General features: G+C 50.8%; 2 long non-coding RNA genes across 2 annotated transcripts; one reads left to right on the top strand and one right to left on the bottom strand.

The window, feature by feature from the left end:
- Positions 1–916: 916 nt before the first annotated feature.
- LOC144378815 (uncharacterized) lies at positions 917–12386 on the bottom strand. Its single transcript, XR_013448283.1, has 3 exons — positions 12041–12386; positions 5346–5479; positions 917–3221 (listed from the first exon to the last, which is right to left on the bottom strand). It is a non-coding gene; the product is annotated as an uncharacterized LOC144378815 (long non-coding RNA).
- Positions 12143–13226, top strand: LOC118518452 (uncharacterized). The gene is made up of 2 exons (XR_004908635.2): positions 12143–12207; positions 12926–13226. It is a non-coding gene; the product is annotated as an uncharacterized LOC118518452 (long non-coding RNA).
- Positions 13227–19150: the final 5924 nt, after the last annotated feature.

Raw genomic sequence — 19150 nt, forward strand, 5'->3', positions numbered from 1 at the left:
TTTGCCAAGGAAGAAAGGACCCTGTCGTGGCTACCAGGTGTTTCAGACCATGTATCTTTATCCCTGTTCCCCAGTGCCAGTGGCCTCCATCCCCCTTGGAGTACTGCACCAAACCAGAACAGGTTGCTCTTCACTGGGGTGTTTCCTGAGTGGCCAGATGTGCCCCTGGGTGGGGGTGGGAATCCGAGTCTCCTCAGGGTTGCTGGTGTGGCAGCCTACCAGGTCGGGATGGACATGGCCCCACAATGCCCAAAGGTCACGGAGAGGAGGACATTCTGTCATTGAAGACGGAAACAAGGGCTGTGGTTGAAATCACACATGGGGCTGGGCTACCTGCTCTTACTCCACAGCCCACTCCAGTGGCTGCCTGCAGGAACGGCCCTCCTGGAGGCCAGAACGGGAGGGAGCCGCGAGGAGCACCATGGGATGGGCTAGATCCGTGCGCCCTTGAGTTGGACGTGACACCAGGAAGGGGCTACAGTGGGCTGAGAGAGTCTCTGCTGAGAATTTGTTGGCTCATCCCTTGAAAACCTCTGGAAATTGCCCTAGAATAAAGGAATGAGAGCAGTGCCTCTCTGTCGGTGTGCCTGCCAGGCCTCAAGTTCATGTGTATCGGGGGCCTGAGAACACTGATGGTCCGGGTGCTCAGTGTGTGTTTCCTAGCTGCCGGCTTTGGCTCAGCGATTCCACTTTGTTAGTATATCCTAAGGAAATGACTAAGTATAAGTATATGCAGCATTTTTTATAACAGTAAGAATTGGAAACAACCTAAATTTCCAACAAAGGGGAGATAGGCTATGATGATTCATTCATGGAATAGTATGCGATCATGAAATAAATCACTTTAAGACAAGAATTTCAAGATAAACTATTGAGTGAATAAACATAGATTACAAAACAATAGAGAATGAGTTCATTTTTTTTTAAGTAAACTTTTTATTTTGGAATAATTTTAAGTTTACAGGAAAGTTCCAAAGATAGCACACAGAGATTTCTGCATACACGTCACCCAGCTTCCCCTGCTGTTAACATAATCATGGTATTTACCAAAACTGAGATGAGCATTGGGACATTACTAGACTCTGACTTTATTTGGTTTTTACCAGTTCTTCCAGTAGTGCCCTTTCTTCTGTTCCAGGATCTAACTCAATATGCCACATTGCATTCAGTTTGGGTTTTTTTTTTAAGTGCATGTACATAGAAAAGCATCTGGAAGATTGTAGACAAAAATATTAACCATGATCATAGCTGAGTGGTGGAACTAAGGGAGATTTTTCTTTTTCTTTCTTTCTTTTTTTTTTTTTTTTAATTTGTTTATTTAAGTCGTCTCTTATGCCCAATGTGGGGCTTGAACTCACGACCCTGAGATCAAGAACTGCGCATGCTCCACTGACAGAGCCAGCCAGGTGCCCCAGGAGATTTTTATTTTTAAACCTTTCTTGAGTCTTCTAGTTTTTCCTATGTGTAACATGTCACAGAATTAACAATAACAATGAATGCCTTCAAGCTAAGCTGATTAGTCCTAGTATAGCTATGCTGTGTTGGGCATTACCTATTCATTTGTCCTTCTCTTTAGACTGAGCTCAAAAGGAGCGGCCACATCCTCTTCATCCCTCCTTCCCCATCTTACAGCACAGGCTCAGGCATGGGAGGAGGCACTGCACTGACATCTGGTTGAATGAAGGAGTGAAGTCAGAGAAGTTAATTGCTACCAACGCTCAGAGATTAACTAGTCCTAGCACTCTTTCAGCTCGAGGAAACCCCAGCCTTATGTTTCCCCAGTTTAGTAAGCCCCAGAAGTGCAGGACCTGTGTTTCAAAGCTTACAGTCTCAGGGCTGACTCTCATGCCCATCACTGAATGAGTCACTGTGGTCAGTTGACCAGGTCTTCAGATGGTATCCAAAGAAAAGTCAGGGTTCTGCTATTTAAAGGAGGGGGGATGGATGCTGAGCAGGTTACATACATCAGAGCACCCTAGGCAGGCATTTTAATCCCTGGTTCTTTCCATCAGACTGTAAGCCTTTGAGGAGGATGGGACCACATCAGTACTGCTCACCTAGCATAGTGCTTGGTGTAGAGCAGGGGCCTAATCAATATATAAGTGAATAAATATATCTCTTGGTAAACAACATTGTTTGACTAGATGGTGTTTGAATCAGGTTGATTTTAGTTGCAAATAATAGAAAATTGACTTAACAATAAAGGAAATTTGTTGGCTCATGAAACTGAAAAGTCTGTCGGAGCCCAGCAGTCAGGCATGGTTTGATCAGAACTCCATTTCTCTGCTAGTCTCCTAGCTCTGCACCCTCAGTGTCATCCTCAGGTTGGTTTCTCCTATGATAGCAAAATGGCTGCAGCAGTTCGATACCTCACATTTGTACCCCACACCATCTGGAGCCACAGAGAAAATAGAATCTGTGTCCCAGAATTCCCAGCACGTCCTGAGATTCACCGTGGACTGAGTAAGGTCACCTGCCCACCTGGGGATTAACCCTTAGGGGCAGAGGTTGTTCAGTGGCTTAGCTCAGAGCACGTGCCTCACCCTTAGAATGTTGGGGGGTGCAGGTAGGAGGGAATAGAATCAGCTTCCCTAAATTCCCAATGGGAATTGAGACTCTAGAGAAGTGAGAGCAGTTTAGATCCTGGGGAGGTGAGCAACAGGAATCCAACTCAACTGAATATGCCGATTTGTGCAGCACAGACAAGAGTCGCAGGAGTTCGGAGGAGGAGGCAGCAAGTGAGGGCTTGCAGCAGTCAGCAGGGCAGCTTCGTGGAGGGGGTGGGGAGTAGGGGGTGGGCGGGAGGAGGGAAGGGCATCCCAAGGTGATGTGTTGAGCATTTCCCATGTGTCACACGTCACACTAAACCCTCTGTATGCATCATTTCAGTGACTCCTTACTGAGATGAGACCCAGGCGCCCCAATCCTCTCACTTCATAGGAGGAGAAACTGAGGCCCAGAGAAGTTGAGACTTGCCCAAGAATGCAATTGAGCCTAGAACCCCGGAGTCTGGACTGCAAAAATGACATGGCTAGAACATTATTCGCGGGGCACCTGGGTGGCTCAGTCGGTTAAGCAGCTGCCTTCGGCTCCAGTCAGGATCTCAGGGTCCTGGGATTGAGCCCCACATGAGGCTTCCTGCTCAGCAGGGAGTCGCTTCTCCTCCTTCTCCCCGCTTGTGCTCTCTCTCGCTATCTCTCTTTCAAATAAATGAATAAAATCTTTAAAAAAAAAAAAAAAGTACATTATTCGCTCTGGAGCCAGATTGAGCTCCAATCCCAGCCTCTCTGCGCCCTAGCTGTGTGCCCTGGGCAAGTCCCTCAACCTCTCGGAGCTTCATTTCCCTCGTCTGTGTGGTGGGGTTGTAGTGTGCCCACCTCCCAGGGCTGTTGTGGGAAATAAATGAGTCCCGATAGAGCTCTCCGCACAGAACCTGGCACTTGCTGGCCCTGCAGGAATTGAGGGGTTTTGTTATCAGAGTTGTAGCCTGTGAGACATGGAAATGCCAGCCCCACCCAGCGGGGCCTTTGGGGTCCTATCCTCTTCTACACCCCAGTCCACACACCTTCTCTTCAGAGCAGCTGAGAGACAAAAAGGAAGTCACTGTGACCTTGTGATGGGAGTGGGCCAGAGTCCCCACCCCTCGGGGTGCTGGCTAGGGCTGCTAAGACTCCCTTGTAGGTCAGACTCCCCGCACCCCATCTCACCCCCACCCCACCCCCCGCTCCTCTGGTCCCGGGCCACCTGCTTCTGCCTCAGGCTGGCTCAGGTGTGGGGAAGCTGCAGGCTGGAGCTGGGCCAGAGCCGCAGGCCGCAGTGGCAACAACGCAGTCCCTCACAGGCTCCGGGGAGACCAGGAGAGCAGCGGGAGTGACAGCCCTGGGCGGAGGCCCAGACTGCAAGGTGGACGTGCCTCCAGAGCCAGAGGCACAAGCCTAGGAGTGGGCCCCCAGTCCCACCCAAAACTACACGGTCTTCCCCTTTCCAGAGTCCTCACTTGGGCTCCTGTTCATATGAGCCCCTGACCCCCAGGTGCGGAGACACTGAGCCTGGAATTCAGATCGCGGCTCTGCTTCTCCCTCACTGGGAGACGGTGGACAAACCACTTCCCTCCTGTGCCCTTGAGCTTCCTCTCTTGTACATTGAGGTGGTGATGCCTTTATCAGAGTAAAATAGAATTCTATATGTGAAAGTGTCCCAAGCTAGGTCTTCATGCAGTATGTGCCCAATGTATGTCTGTCCCCTGCTCTCTCAGCCCTGCCATTGGCAGGGCAACAGGGATCAGAACCGAGGAATGATTCCTTTGAAAGTGTGCCGAGCTCCAGCCTTAGCCATCCGAAGCCATGCCTTCTTTCCCCACCGGTTGGACTCCCAAAACCTGGCTCAGTCCTGCTTCTGCCCCTTACTATGCAGACTTCTATGTGTCACTCCCGTGATGAGCCTCAGTTTTCTCATCTGGAAAGTAGACACAGCAATACCTACCACATTTATCGATTCAAAAAATGAATTGAATCAAGCCATCTTGCTGTGCACCTTAAACTTACTAAAAAGTTGACTCTTGTTTGTGCTGAGCCCTTTGGACCCAGAAACAAAAATGAACGAGACAGTGCCTGCCCTCAGGGACCTCCCAATCTAACAGGGGAGACAGGTCTAAAATCAGAGACAAAGAAAAAGTAGTAAGAAGGGAATGAGGAACCTAGCCCAGGGGGGGTTGGGGAAGGCCTCCAAGAAGGGGACCTCTGAGCCACAGCGTGAAGGATGAGTGCGAGTTTGCCAGGCAGTCACTGGGGAGAAAGTGTTTGTGTCAGATAAACATGTTTTACAAATTGGGCTGCCTTATCCCTTCTAGGCTCCTACCTGAGCATTCAAGGCTCCTGTGGAAAACAAAGAAATGCCCTAGAAATCCCTCCCCAGGCCAAGAGTTCCTAGAATAGGGGGCAGGGGAGGGATGTCACCAGCAGGGCAAAGTCTAAACTCAGTAGCTGACCACACAGAGGCCTGTCGAGCTCCATCTCCCCTTTCTATTTTATGCTCCAGCAAAACAGAACCACTAAGAGGTGCCCGAAATCAACTCCACCATGTCTCCTCCCTGGGTCTCCTGCCTCTCCACACCCACCTGGCAACCTCCAGTTCATCTCCTGGCCTACCTCCCCAAATGACTGGGGCTCCTTCAGGGACAAAGAGCAAGCCTCAGCCTCTGCTCCCCTAGTGCCCAGCCCAGGAACTGACCCAGAGCTGCATCTGGATGGGTGCTTTGGAAGTCGTCCACTTCCGCTTCGGCCTGCTGGTGCTGAGCCAGACAAAAAGAATACAAGAAGCACAGGGCAGTCCAGGGAGAAACTCACATGCTAGCAGGTAATTGCAGTGTCGAGCGATATGGTGGGAACACAGGACAGAGCGACGACTTCACCTGGGCGCCGTGGGGAAGGCCTGCAGAGTCACCAATCCAACTGGGCCTTGAGAGTCAAGCAGGGACTTCCTGGGGGGCAGAAGAAGGAAAGACTCTAGCTTGTACAAGGCACCGAGGCGTGAAAAAGCGCAGCATGCTCCGGAGACAGCAAGGGTCTGTTATGACTGGAGCCTGGGAGGCATGGGAGGGGGCTGGGAGATAAGGCCAGGGAAGCAGTCGGGGGCAAAGGAGGAGCAGACTCGACCCTCATGCGGAGGAGTTTGGACACAGGTCTTTGAGTCCGTTATTGGAGCTTCGCAAACAGAGAAGGGCTGACGTGGTCAGTCTGTGTTTTAATGCTGAGGAGAGAGGGGATAGAGAGGCCAGGGAGGAAGCTGCTCTATTAGTCCAGGGATTTGAGCCACTTAATAACAACAGGTAACACTTTTCCAGTGATCACTCCTTACAGGCCCTGCTCTAATTAACTTTTACACAGTAACTGATTTAATTCTCCCACAGTCCTATGTAAAAGATTAAAACAATGAGGCACAACGAAGCTAAGTACCTTGCTTAACTCTGTAGGCGGGGGAGCCTGGATGCACACCCTGCAGGGCCACGTGGGTGCTCCTCGTTATCACAGTAGTGATAATGATGCTGTGCTAGTGAATGTTTGTTGAGTGCATATTACACGACTCCGCTGTGTGCTCTTCAGACTGTTAGCTCAGTTTTAATCAGGTTGGCAAGGAGGACACTGTCCTCCTGGAAGAGCCCATAGCCCAGTGGAGACATTGTTCCGGGCCTCGCTGTGCATGTCTGAGCCACCCAGAGGGAAGTGGCCTGGTCACCTCCCCAAACTGCTGACAGCGACCTTTGGCCGGGGCAGCCAGACAGGGCCTCGTGCTGCAGTTGGCTGAGAGCCCGGCCAGAAGGGCTGAGCCAGTGTGGAATGAGCAGCTGCCGGGCCGGGGCCCCTGGGGCTTCCAGGCGCCCTGGCTTGCTGCAGGGACATTGTGCACGGCTGCTACAGCGCAGAGCTGGGGACCAAGCATCAGGACCCCTGGGCTTGGGGCCTCACTTGGTTGTCGATGTGCTATGGGATATTGGGCAAATACCTACCCCTTTATGAGCCTCCATTTCCTAGACGGTGAATAAATAAGCTTGCCCTTGTCCTTGATCTTCTGGCCACATACTGCCTCAGATACTGTGGCTACTGCAAAGTAGTCTCTCCTGCCAAGAAACCCAGGCCCTCGGTGACTTAGGATCTCTCCTCGGTGCCAGAACCCGTGCTGTGTGCGTGGGGCCGCCGTGGGGAGCTGAGCTGATCCCTGCCTTCAAGTGGTTCCCAGGCGGTTGTGGGGTTGGGGACAGATAGGAAACCAATCACAGCCCCGTGTGGTAGGTCCTGAACTGCGTAGAGAGAAGGAGACCCAAGAGGCTACGGGGCCCCAAGGCTGGAGCCACTCAATCTCCCTGCGGTGGCCTGCAAGGCTTCCCAACAGCAGACCATGGAGCTGAGTGTGTCTTGCACCTTCCAGGCAGAGAAGAGGTGTGCACTGCTGTTGAGGGGACAGTGTGTACAAAGGTCTCATGGGAAAAAGGACCAGGTCTGTGGAGGAAGAAGCATGCTCCGCGTGGCAGATGCAGGGAGGGGAGCGGGTGTCAGTACGAGGAGATGACATGAAGGGGCAGGCCAGAGGCAGCAGGGGGCTGAAGTGAGCACCAGTTGCCGAGCCACATCCGAAGGTTCCCAGGCTACCCCAGGCTAGAAAGAGCAGGGCCCACGCACAGGCCTCACAGGCATCCGGAGTGGGGTGGGCGGGGGTGGGGGGGCGGTAAGGTGGAGGGGTAGGTAAAGCCTCTGGAATCTCAGCTTGCCCTCACCACCTCCTCCCTTCCCCTGATGCCAAAGCCATCCTGCCTCCTGGGCCGCTCCCTCCCCTCTGGTCTCAGAGAAAGACCTTCCTAGAGCAGCCCATTCACCCAGACGCCTCAGGCTTGTGGGCCTCATCCTCTATCTTCTGGGCTCCTCCCACAGCCCAGTGAGCAGCTGAACTCCAAGATCCTGCAGAAACGGTTCCTGAGCACCTATGGGTCAGACCCCATATTGACCTCTGGAGGACAGGTCAGACAGGTCAGACAGGGTTCCTGCCTGGAGCCCACAGTCTGGCTGAGAAGACAGGCGCTAAACATGTCGGGATGCCAATGATGAATTATTTACGATTAATTGGGTTGTTTAGAAAAATATAGGTAGCTGGAGAGCTTTATAACAGGAAGCCGGCCTCTCTGGGCAGACAAGAAAGGCATTATTCCTAAGCAAGTGATGTTGCTCTTCTAACCTGAGATGCGGAGCAGCCGGCTTCCTCTATGAAGCAGTGCGGGTGAAGCGTGTCCACGGTCATCTGGCCAGAAGGGGGATCTGACTCCCAGCCCACCACCTCCCATCAATAATCTTCCCCCATCATTCAAATGTCAACAGCAAAGAATGTCGATATCTTTGATCTTACTGGATCCTCTGTGGGGTGGGGCCCGCAATCCCCACTCAGAGGCAAACTGAAACCTAGGAAGTCCAAATGACTCACCTCCGTCCACACAGCAAGTCAGAACTGGGACAAGAACCCACATCTCTGGGCTCTGAGCTACGCAGTAAAATCGTGGAGGAAAATCACCGCTGTCTTTCCCGGCTTTGCCTTGGGTCAGGCCATCCCTGGGATGACAGACACCCAAGGGACTTTCCTGGAAAAGAACTTCTTGGAGGGACGTGAGAACGACCCAAGAGATATTTTTGACTTGGGGACAGCCCCGTGCTAAGCCTGAGGGAGTCTAGCAACCCCAAGCAGATTCCCCAGCCTTGCTGGCAGCCCAGAGCTCAGAGCAGACACCTGACTGTGGTTCTTTCTGCCCTTGAGCGTGCAAATGGCACTGCTTTTGAATGAAATAGAGTCATGAACACCACACAAAGTTCACATAGTCCTCCCCAGGGGATGTGGGCACCACCATCAGAAAGACCTATCTACTGTAAGAAGCTCTAAGCCTTTTAGCACTGGGCCCTCAAGCCCTGAACTGGGATGGGTCTCTTTAGGCCCACTGGGAGGGTCTCTGGGCCCTCCAGGAGAGGATTTTCGAGTTCTGATGAAGGGTCTTTGGATACTCTGGCCCTGGGGATGGGGGTTCTCACAATAACAGATGAGTCGTGAGAAAGACAGCAACAGCTAGAGTGTCTGAGTCCATCTGGGTGCACATGTTTGCTGCGTCTGTGAAGTTCCTCAGGGCCTTTCATTCCCAGGGCCCTCACCCCATGATTATCTTGTGCCCTCCACATTGGCCTTCCAAGCAACATTTTATGGAGCTAAAGATTAAAGATGGAGAAAAGAGGAGAGCTGCCCAGGACCCCACAGAGAGGGACACATCTGGAATCAGACCTGCCCCTCTCCTGTGACCTCCATCTGCCCTCACACCCTCTGCTAGCCTGGGGCCCACCCTTCCCAACCCAACCTGGCCTTGCCTTTCCAGCCCCTGCTGAGCTGTAGGCCTCAGGAGCCAAACCCTGCTCCCCGCCCCCCCCCCCAAGTTCTCCTTTCTAAAAAAGCCCTGTTTGGGGATGAACTGGGGGCTTTTAATCCTGGCTCTGCCTCCTTCCCCCTGTTGCTGTGACTTTAAGTGAAATCGTGGATCTGAAAAAGTACTTCATAAACTGAAAAACACTGAAGCAACGCAAAGAAAGGGAAACCCTCACCCTCTTGTGTACATAGACGAGGAGCTCAGAGTCTGGGGAGGAGGACACACAGCCCCACACCCCCAGCATGGCATAAATAATGTGACAGCCAAGGGCTGTGCCAGGCACTGCAAGACAACTCCTAAGGGAGTCAGGGAAGGCTCTAAGAGGACGTCTCCGAGATGGCCCCTGAGGGGTGCGTGAGAGTTTACCAGCTAGACAAAAGGCAAGACTAGGCATGCATTTCACGGGAAGGGAACAGCTGGTGCAAAGGCCGAGGGGCTGGAAAGGGAACGGTGTCTAGCTAGCGCATCCAGTCAGCGATGAGGAAATGAGTCTTCGAAAGGCAGCCCGGGGCAGGGTGGAGAAGAGCAGTGAAATGCTTGCAAAGAAGACTCGGAGCTCTTTTCCATAAATAATGGGAATTCTAAAGGAGGGAGTGGTACTTGTGCAAGGAATTATGATTTCCATTTCTTACAAATTTCAAAATAGAGGCTCAGATGAGTCAGCAAACCGCCCAAAGCCTCTGTATTCACTTAGTGCCGGTCCAAGTCTGAGTCCCCTGTGAGCCTGTCAGGCTGACACATAAAATGAACTGTTACAGCCCCACAGCTAAAAAGTGGCCGGGCTGGGTTCGAACCCAGGTCTGTCCGACTCACAAACTCTTCACTGCAGCAGCCCCGGGGCAGAGATCCGGGGCTCTCCTTCCCCAGCCTGGACTCCAGCCCCATGCCGGCTGGAGAGAGCAGCCAGTCACCAGCTAGGTTAGGCAGTGGGCCAGTCAGAGAGCCCAGCAGGGCTTGGGAAGGAGCTAACCAGCAGGGCTTGGGAAGGAGCTAACCAGCAGCTTCTCTGTTTCAGGCAAGGCTTTACAAAGGCTTTACACTGCCTTGGCAGGAGAGGTGAGGGCAAGGGGGTGGGACTTCTAAGGAACTGCCTGGCAGGAGTGGGACCCCCTCCTTCTTAGTCAGGGGGCAGCTGAGCAGCTGTGTCTAGGTCTCCCGTCTCCCTCCCTCCTCCTGCTCCCTGGCTTGGAGAATCGCTGCTTCCAAGATTGTTGGACTGGAAAAGCCCCCACCATCCTTTCTTTGAATCCATTCCATACCATTATGCAGATGGCAAAACAGAGGCCCAGAGAGGGAGAAGGCCAGTTCTCTCCCACCCATGTTTGTAGGTCTTACTATGTTCTCCTGTGTAGGGGCTTAAAATGTAAAGCAATTGAGTAAGCAAGTCCAGGAGAGTGGTTACATGACCCTCTCCCCACTGGCCTGGGGCCCCTAAGGATAAAGACTGACCCACCCCTATGCCCCCAGCGTCAGCACAAGGCCCAGCATAGCGAAAGTGTGTGGCTATTCAGTAATGTCCCCGCATGTCCCACAAGGTCCTGGGGTACCTATGAGAGACACAGGGGATGGACTCCCAGAGAACAGGATCTTCATGATGTGGGCTAGGATAAATGTGGGTGGTGAGGAAAAGGAGTTGAGGATAACACCCCCCCAGGTTCCAGGCTTCAGCTCCTGGGTATGTGAGGATAGCCTTCTCTAATTTCGAGAACAGTTGGAGGAAGAGCAGATCTTGATGACAAGTACAGCTGGGACCCTGAAATCACGAATTAAGGGCTGGGGAAAGAAGGTTTGTTTGAGGATGTTATTGGTGTATCCTGGAGGGTGAGGAGAATCCGGTATGAGTGGGAGAGGGTTTTGAATGGATGCTGAGGTTGGTCCTTGATCCCGTTTGGGCAATAGAGAGCCACCGAAGCTCTTTCAGAAGAACTTCAGGGGGATGGATTCCAAAGGTCACTTCCAGCCAGCACCATGGGAACAGCACACCGAGATTCCTCAGGAAGTGGGGGGAGATGAAGCTGGGCTGTGCCTACATCAGTGTCCACTTTCTTCCTGTTCACCCCATGTGAACTCAGTAACCCTGAGAAGTGGGGAGGGGTAAAATGCCCATTGGGCAGATGGAGAGACTAAAACGTTTCTAAGATGGAGGGGTGAAGTGGCTTGCCCAGGGTCACAGCTAGGAAGCAGAATCACAGGACCCGAAACCCTTGGAGCCCATCCCCCTCCTGTTTTACAAAAAAGGAACGAGAGGCCTGAAAGGGAATGTCCCCATTTTGCCAATGAGGAAGGGGAAACACAGGAAGGTTGGGTCTTCTCCAAGCTGTTCAGTGAATAGTGATCAAGCCCTCCAACTATCCTGGGTGTCCTTTCATCTGTCGACCGGACTGGGCCTTTCTACTGTCCCCAACCCCAGAGTTCACAAAATTACTTGTCTTGGCCACCGGATCTTGGGTTCAAGATCATGCCACTGGAGCCAGATACAACTCACTCTCACCGAGTACTGGACCCAGAGAGGGGAAAGACCTCCCACGTTACCCTGCAAGTCGGGAGCTAACTCCCAAGGCTATTTCCCAGGGCCCTCCTTTGGAGGAGCAGAAGAGAGGCTTGGGTGGTGGACTAGTCTCTGGGTAACCCTGGGAAACTGCTCTGAGCAGAGGAAGGTTCTGAGGCCCAAGTGGCTGGCCTGAGGCCCCTCAAGCTAAGGCTTGCTGCTGCCCTATGAAGTGCTGGGTGAACACCAGGTACTTTCTGACCGCGGTGGCTGCCCCACGTTCACGACCGGAACACGCCCGGAGCAAGGGAGCTTTTCACCGGCATCCCCGCGAAGTTGCTCCATCGTTCTGTCTTACCACAACCATTTCCTTCTCGAAAACTCCCTTCCCCGCAAGCCTGAGGCCAGGAGGCCCTCAACACAGAGGACCCAGCCTAGCTTCTCGAGCTGCAGTAGAACGGGCTCAGGAAAGTGCCAGGCGGCGGCCCTCTGCCCCTGCCGCTGCCACTCGCTGAGCGGCGGTGTGCGGGGCTGGCCTCAGGAAGGGCCGGGCCTCTGAGAGTGAGAGTAACTCGCTCCCAACGCTTGCAAAGCAGTTTACGTACCACAGCCCCCTCGAGGCTCGCGGCCCTCCTGTGGGCGTGGGAGCAGTTACTGTCGACCCGCCGTTGTATAGATAAGGAAACCGAAGGCTGGGAAGGAGCTGGGTGAGGCGACTTTTCCTTCTGACTCAGCTCTCTGCTCCTCCTAAAGGTCTATTCAGTGGTGTCAGGTATCAGGTTTTGCTTTTGCTTTTGCTTTCGGGGTTTTTTTTTTGGAGGTTGCCTGGGAAAGAGTTGAGTTTATCATGCCAAAGCGGGAAGTGTTCTCCGGGATGGGGGAAATTGGAGCGGGGACGGAGACCCTTGTCAACGAAGGTCACACAGCAAGTGAACTAGCTGGCTGGGGTCGGACTTAGCCCGGCTGCAGCCTCCCACCCCTGAGGTCGCAGTTTCTCGGCCATCTAGGCAGGGGCCCCTCCAGAGAGCAAGCCCCCGGTGGGGCCGCAGACTGGGGGGGGTTGGCTGTGTGGGTGCACAGATTCCGGCCCCGCCTCCCCCAGCCCCTGCTGGCCTCCCTGACCCTTCCAGCCCCGCCCGGACCCGCCCCGGACCCGCCCCGGACCCGCCTCTGACACCCATCCCCGCCCCCGACCTCGAGAGGCCCCGCCCCCAGCAACACTCCAGCTATGAGGGGAGGGGCTTCCGCCCCGGCTTGGGCCGGGCAGGAGCCCTGCCCCCCACCTGAAGAGACTTACCTGGGAGAAGAGGGTTCGCTCCACCCCCCATCCCGAGAAAAGAGGGTTAGGCTGGGGGGTGACGCCTGCCGCTCCCGACTCATTCATACATTCCTCCATTCACGCATTCAGTCTTCCCGATGTTTATTCATCCATTCCCTAACAAATTCTTATCCAGCCTCTTCTAATTCTCTCATTTGATGCATTCTGACAGCCACTCTGGGTCACGCCTTCTGCAGGACCCTGCCCCGGGGACACAGAAATGAACAAGGAAGACATAGTCTCTCCCCCCGAGGAGCTTCAGATTGTAAGGGGGCACAACAGTGTGTGTCTGATGCTATAACAGAAAGATGGACACGGGACAGCAGCAACATAAAGGGAGCGGGAGGTGTGGGAGCCGCCAGGGACGACTAGAAAGAAGAGCGGCATCTGACCTGGATCTGGATGGGAACAGCAGGTGGCCAGGTGAACGGTTAATAATAGTAACAACCCCAATATAAGCTCTTTGCAGACTCTTACTGTGTGTTTTATTTCCATTATTTTCATGTTGGCTGCAATCCTGGGGAATAGATATTATCACCTCCATTTTATAGATGAGGAAACTGAGCCTCCAAGAGATTTAATAAATTGTCCAAAGTAATACAACCAATAAATATGGGAGCCAGAATTTGAACCAGGTCTATCTCCAAATCCAGGGCTAAGTTTAGACCTGAATTTAAATTTTTTTTTCTTTTTTTTAATTTTTTATTTAAATTCAATTTAGTTAACATATACTCTATTATTAGTTTCAGGGGTAGAATTTAGTGATTCATCAGTTGCATATAACACCCAGTGCTCATTCCATCAAGTGCCCTCCTTAATGCCCATCACCCAGTTACCCCAGACCCCACCGACCTCCCCTTCAGCAACCCTCAGTTTGTTTCCTATGATTAAGATTCTCTTATGGTTTGCCTCCCTCTCTGTTTTCATCTTATTTTATTTTTCTTTCCCTTTCCCTATATTCATCTGTTTTGTTTCTTAGAAACTCCACATATGAGTGAAATGATATGGTATTAGTCTTTTTCTGACTGACACATTTCACTTAGCATAATACCCTCTAGTTCTGTCCATGTGCTTGCAAATGACAAGATTTCGTTCTTTTTGATGGCTGAGTAATATTCCATTGTGTATATATACCACATCTTCTTTATCCATTCATCTGTCAATGGACATCTGGGCTCTTTCCATAGTTTGGCTATTGTGGACATTGCTGCTATAAACATTGGGGTGCATGTGCCCCTTGGAATCACTATGTTTGTATCCTTTGGATAAATACATAGTAGTGCAATTGCTGGGTCGTATGGTAGCTCTATTTTCAACTTTTTGAGGAACCTCCATACTGTTTTCCAGAGTGGCTGCACCAGTTTGCATCCCCTAGACCTAAATTTAAGTTTAAACATACAAGATGTTAGCTGTAAAGTCCTGGAGGCTATACCCCAAATATTAGCAATGGTAGTCTCTGGGAGATGAGTTTACAGTGTTATACACTGACATATGTTTGAATTGTATATGAGACCAGAGATATCTATATATGCTAGAATTCACAATTATCCCCATGTACATTAGTTTTTGAAAGATTTTATTATTTATTTATTTATTTATTTATTTATTTATTTTAGAGAGGGTGCATGTGCGAGTCGGGGGCGGAGCAGAGGGAGAGAGAGAGAGAATTTCCAGGAGACTCCACTGAGCGAGGAGCCCCGTGCAGGGCTCAATCTCACCACCCTGATCACCAACCCAGCAGAAATCAAGACTTGGACCCTTGACTGTCTGAGCCACCCAGGGGCCACCCACCCCATGTACATTAGTTTTGTTTTCTCCAATTCCCTTTCTTCCCCCAGAAATGAAAGTTGCTTAAGTGTGGGGGGTTTTTTCTTGATTACAAAAATATAGGATCACTTTTGCAAATCAGTCCATTTAAAAGTGACCATTATCAGTGATTTTTTTTCCCCTTTCTGTTTCCTAAATGACGGCACCAAGGATGTATTACTCTTGTAATTCGAAAACAAATGTTATTTTTAAGAAATGAATTGCACATGTCAATGACTGGGGTGACCCAAGCCACCAGAGCTCAGGCAGTTCCTGAGAAAAAGGCCTGGGGGTTTTGGTCAAACTCCGAGCAGAGTGAGTCAGCAGCAGAAGTAGCTGCCAAAGCCAACCAGACAGGGAGAAACATAGGTCCCAGATTAGTGAAGGAAACTTCCCTGCGCCTCAGGGCTGGTCAGCCCTCATCTGAGGCTCAGACGGGCTGGAGAGCCCTAAGCACAGCTGAGGTGCCTTGGAGAAGAGAAACGTAGGGGAGGTCTTTACAATGCATGGGAAGTTGGCATGCAGGTATGGGCAGGGCTTGGCCAGGGGGCATAAGAAGAGAAACAGTGAGCAAGGAGAAGCAGGAAGACCACTTCATTAAAGGGCAGCTGTATGGGTGATAGGTTGCAGTAGGAGACCTCCCTAACATGTACAGTGTTGGTAGGATATGAAGGGGGAGAGATACATACCCAATTCAACATCTCAGAGAATGTGCTAGAACTATCAATAGGAGACACTGGTGATAAGAATAATGAGAACCATTTGTTGAGTGCTTATTGTGTGCCAGGCTCCTTATGCCTAGCACATTATATATAGTATAATATATATTAATTATATATTATATAATATATATTAAGTATATGTATTATATTAATTATGTTAAGTGTATAGGTAACATATGGTATGTTATACAATATATAATATAATTATATATAGGCATATATAGAAGTAAGGCATATATATATATATATATATATATATATATATATATATATACACCTTTCAAGCTTGAGCTACACTAGAATCTTCTGGAAGGATTGTTGCCACATTGATTGCTGGGCCCCATCCTAAGAGTCTCTGATTCAATATATCAGGGATGGGTCTAACTGACAGGTGATATTAATGGAGCTGGTCTGGGAACCACACTTTGAAAACCACAATCTACATTATCTTATTTATTTGTCACAACTACCTTACAATGGAGGTTCTGTTATTATCCCCATTTTACCGATCGAAACAATACATATCATCTGAGGCCCCTCCCAGAGGTAAAATTATTGTTTACGGCTAGTAAGTGGCAGAACCCGGGTTTGAATCCAGGTCTTCTAGACTCCAAAGTTCATGCTCAATCAAAACAATCAGTTCTTCTGTTCGATTAATTGATAAACAGAAATCAAGATTCTCTTGTTTGGTAACAAACTTGTAAATTGTTTCTTCAAAATCTAAAATAAGAACAAAAAGTTTGATGCCCGGAAGAGGCTGGGGCAAGAGTCACCAGAATGCCAGGGGCAGAGCAACGGGAATACCTGGGGGGAGGTGGGGATGATGCCACGTTGGAGGGGCTTTGGGTTATACCATGCCCAGAATTTCTCAGTTCTTCCAGCCCCAGGTTCTCATGCTGTGGGCTCTCTGCTGGGACAGTAGTTCTTCCCTTTCTTATGATGCAATTCACCAAACACGAATTGAGTGTCTTGCTCAATGGAGCAAGGTAGGCTGAATAATGGCCACCCAAAGGTATCAGGTCCTAATCCCCAGAACCTGTGAACATAACCTTATACAGCAAAGTGATTTTGCAGATGTGATTAAATTAAGAAACTTAAAAAGGGGGAAGACCATCCTGGATTATCAGGGTGGGGCCGAGGTAATCACAGGGTGCTTATAAGAGAGGAGGCAATGTGCGAAGGCGGAAACACAGAGAGAGATCTCAAGATGCTGTGCTTCTGGCTTTGCCAATGGAGGAAGGGCCGCAAGCCAAGGAATGCAGCTCTAGAAGTTAAAAAGGCAAGGAAACAGATTCTTCCCTAGAGTCTCCAGAAGAAATGCAAGCCCTGCCAACACCTTGATTTTCACCCCTGTAACACCCATTTTGGACTTCTGACCTCCAACTGTGAGACCATAAAATTGTCATTGTTTTAAGCCACTAGATTTATGGCAATTTGGTACAGAAGCAATATGAAATTGATACAAATGTAACTGCCCCAAATAGAAAACCGTGTCTGGTTTTCACATATCTGTGTGAGCAAATAAATATACACACATTCACACTCACACTGCTTCTGGCCTTGTGTATGCATGAGAGCAAGTGCAAATAGATGTTTAAGTGGCTTCCAGCCTTGAGGAGTGAGAGCACCTATAGCCACCTAGACCCACACAGATCACGCTGGTCTTATTTCCACAAGTAAACAAACGTGATTCATTCCCTCCATAAACACTTACTAGGTGCGTGCTCTGTGCCCGGCATGGTGCTGGATATGCGTACAGAGAGATGAGCCATACAGATCCTCATGGTGGGAGGGGGGATAGAAATTCAATACTCTCTCACATGGTGAGGATTGTCTCTGGAGGAGGTTCACCTCTAAAGTCAGCCCTCAGGTGGAAAGGGCATATCATTCAAAATTACACTCAAAAACCCTTAAATTACCTGTAATGCACAATAAATCTGTGAACATGCTTGAGTCTGAGACCTGGGCTGAAGGAGGTAACCAAAGGAAAAGCTGTCTTGAGATACTGGGACATTAACCCTGCTCTGACCTTAAGAAATAGACCCCATCTTTAGGGATGAATTGAGATCGAGCAGAGCATTCAGGGGTGCTCCTGCCCGCTGCAGGGGTGATTCCGATCTGTTTTTATATTAAGCAATCATCATCTTAGTGAGTATTAAAAGATTAGCTTGCTTTTGTAAGGATGATACCAAATTCCAGGGGTGCAGCTGCAGGTCATGGTTGGAAGGTGAGTTCTGAAGTTGGTGTTCATTACATGTGCCTCTGCTGTGAGTCCACAGGGCACGCTGTGGTCGGGGCTATTATGGAAAAGAGATGGACTCATGAGACTCTATGGTTGGGGGACCGTGGGGGCTCGCAGAGGCCTTCCCAGAGGAAGTTACATTGAACTGACACCTGAAGGACAGGTGGGCATTAACCAGCCAAAGCAGCTGAGAAGGAGAATATTCTGGGCACACAAACCACGTCAGCAAATGGTTAGAGATGACGCCTCCCCTGTAGGCCCCAGAGGGTAACAGCCGCAGCTCCCTTGCTGCCTAGAGGAGGGTTAGGACCCCAGCCCTAACTCTGAGACCACTAGGATGTCGTCGTCTGCGAACCCTAGGCACTGTTCCACTTCCTAGGAAATGCTGGAGATTTCTTAAGACAGGATTTCTTGTTTATGCCTGGGGCCCTCTCCGTTTTCTGGACCAGTGTGGTGAGGCTTTGGGGGCAGTGGTCCTAGAATCGGCTCTGAGGCTGGCTTGCTATGATGATCTTGGGCCAGGCACTTCTCTCCGGGTCTTGATTTGTCCATCTGTAAAGTGGGGACTGGGGGCAGGTTGAGCCCTTCCAGCTCTGACACAGTCCCTCTGGGACTGTGGAGGAATAGCGCCCTATCATGGTTTGAACCCCCAGACCATGGCATCAGCTTTGAGTGTGAGTCCTGACTCCATCATTTACTGGGACCTTGGGCAAGTCATTTCACCTCTCTGAAGCTCCATTTCCTCATCTGTAAAACACGGGCCTGCGTTCCCATCCCTCTGGATTGTATGAGGATTAAAGGAGATCACGGACACAAAGCACGTGTCGCAGGGCCGAGCCCAGCAAATGGCAACCCCTGTCATTTTTTGTAGTGGCTGTGAAATGAAACGTGTTAACTCGGCTGACGGCTGCACAACACACCACCCTCAAGGTTTACCATCAGTGAGGTCTCTGCAAACAGCGTCAGAAGGGCCTCTGATGGGTGTTCAGGGAAACACCCAGGGCTGGGTAGCTTCCTTTTGGCGGGAACTCAGGAAAGCCCCCCATGCCAGATAGGAGGTAGCTGCACTAAGTCTGCCGAACTTGTGGGTCCAAAGATGGTTCCCAGACTGAGCTGCCAAAGTGGGCCTGGGTTGGAGCCTGGGTGGACTGAATTAGCTTGGGGTGAGAAAGGCAATGTCCCTTACCCTCAGCTGGTAACCAGGGCCAGGGCAGGCTAGCGCAGGACAGACAGAAGGAGAACCGAGTCTGCTCTCACCCATGACCGGCCCCTGAGGCTCTGGCCCTGCCCTACCATCACTCTGATTCCAACTATCTAGTGTCTACTCATCTTGTTGCTTACACGGTCCGACCGCTCTTTAAACAAGGAGGGGGGGTAGGACTGAGTCCCAGAAAGGGGCAGGGACTTGCCCAAGATCACATTGTAGTCAGAACCAGAATCAAGGCCTCCGGGCATCAGTTCCAATCTCTGACAGCATCGGCAGCCTCCTTGACTCTTTCTAGTGAGTGAGGAGCTGGGTGTTGCTTGGCAACTGCAGGAGCCCCAGATGTTTCCCATCTCCACATTTCCACAGGAATCAGGCCACCCGGTGACAGTTGGGCTCAGACTTCAGAGCGAAAATGTCTCT

The sequence above is a fragment of the Halichoerus grypus genome, chromosome 5, assembly GCF_964656455.1.
Source record: "Halichoerus grypus chromosome 5, mHalGry1.hap1.1, whole genome shotgun sequence".
Classification (NCBI taxonomy): Eukaryota; Metazoa; Chordata; class Mammalia; order Carnivora; family Phocidae; genus Halichoerus; species Halichoerus grypus.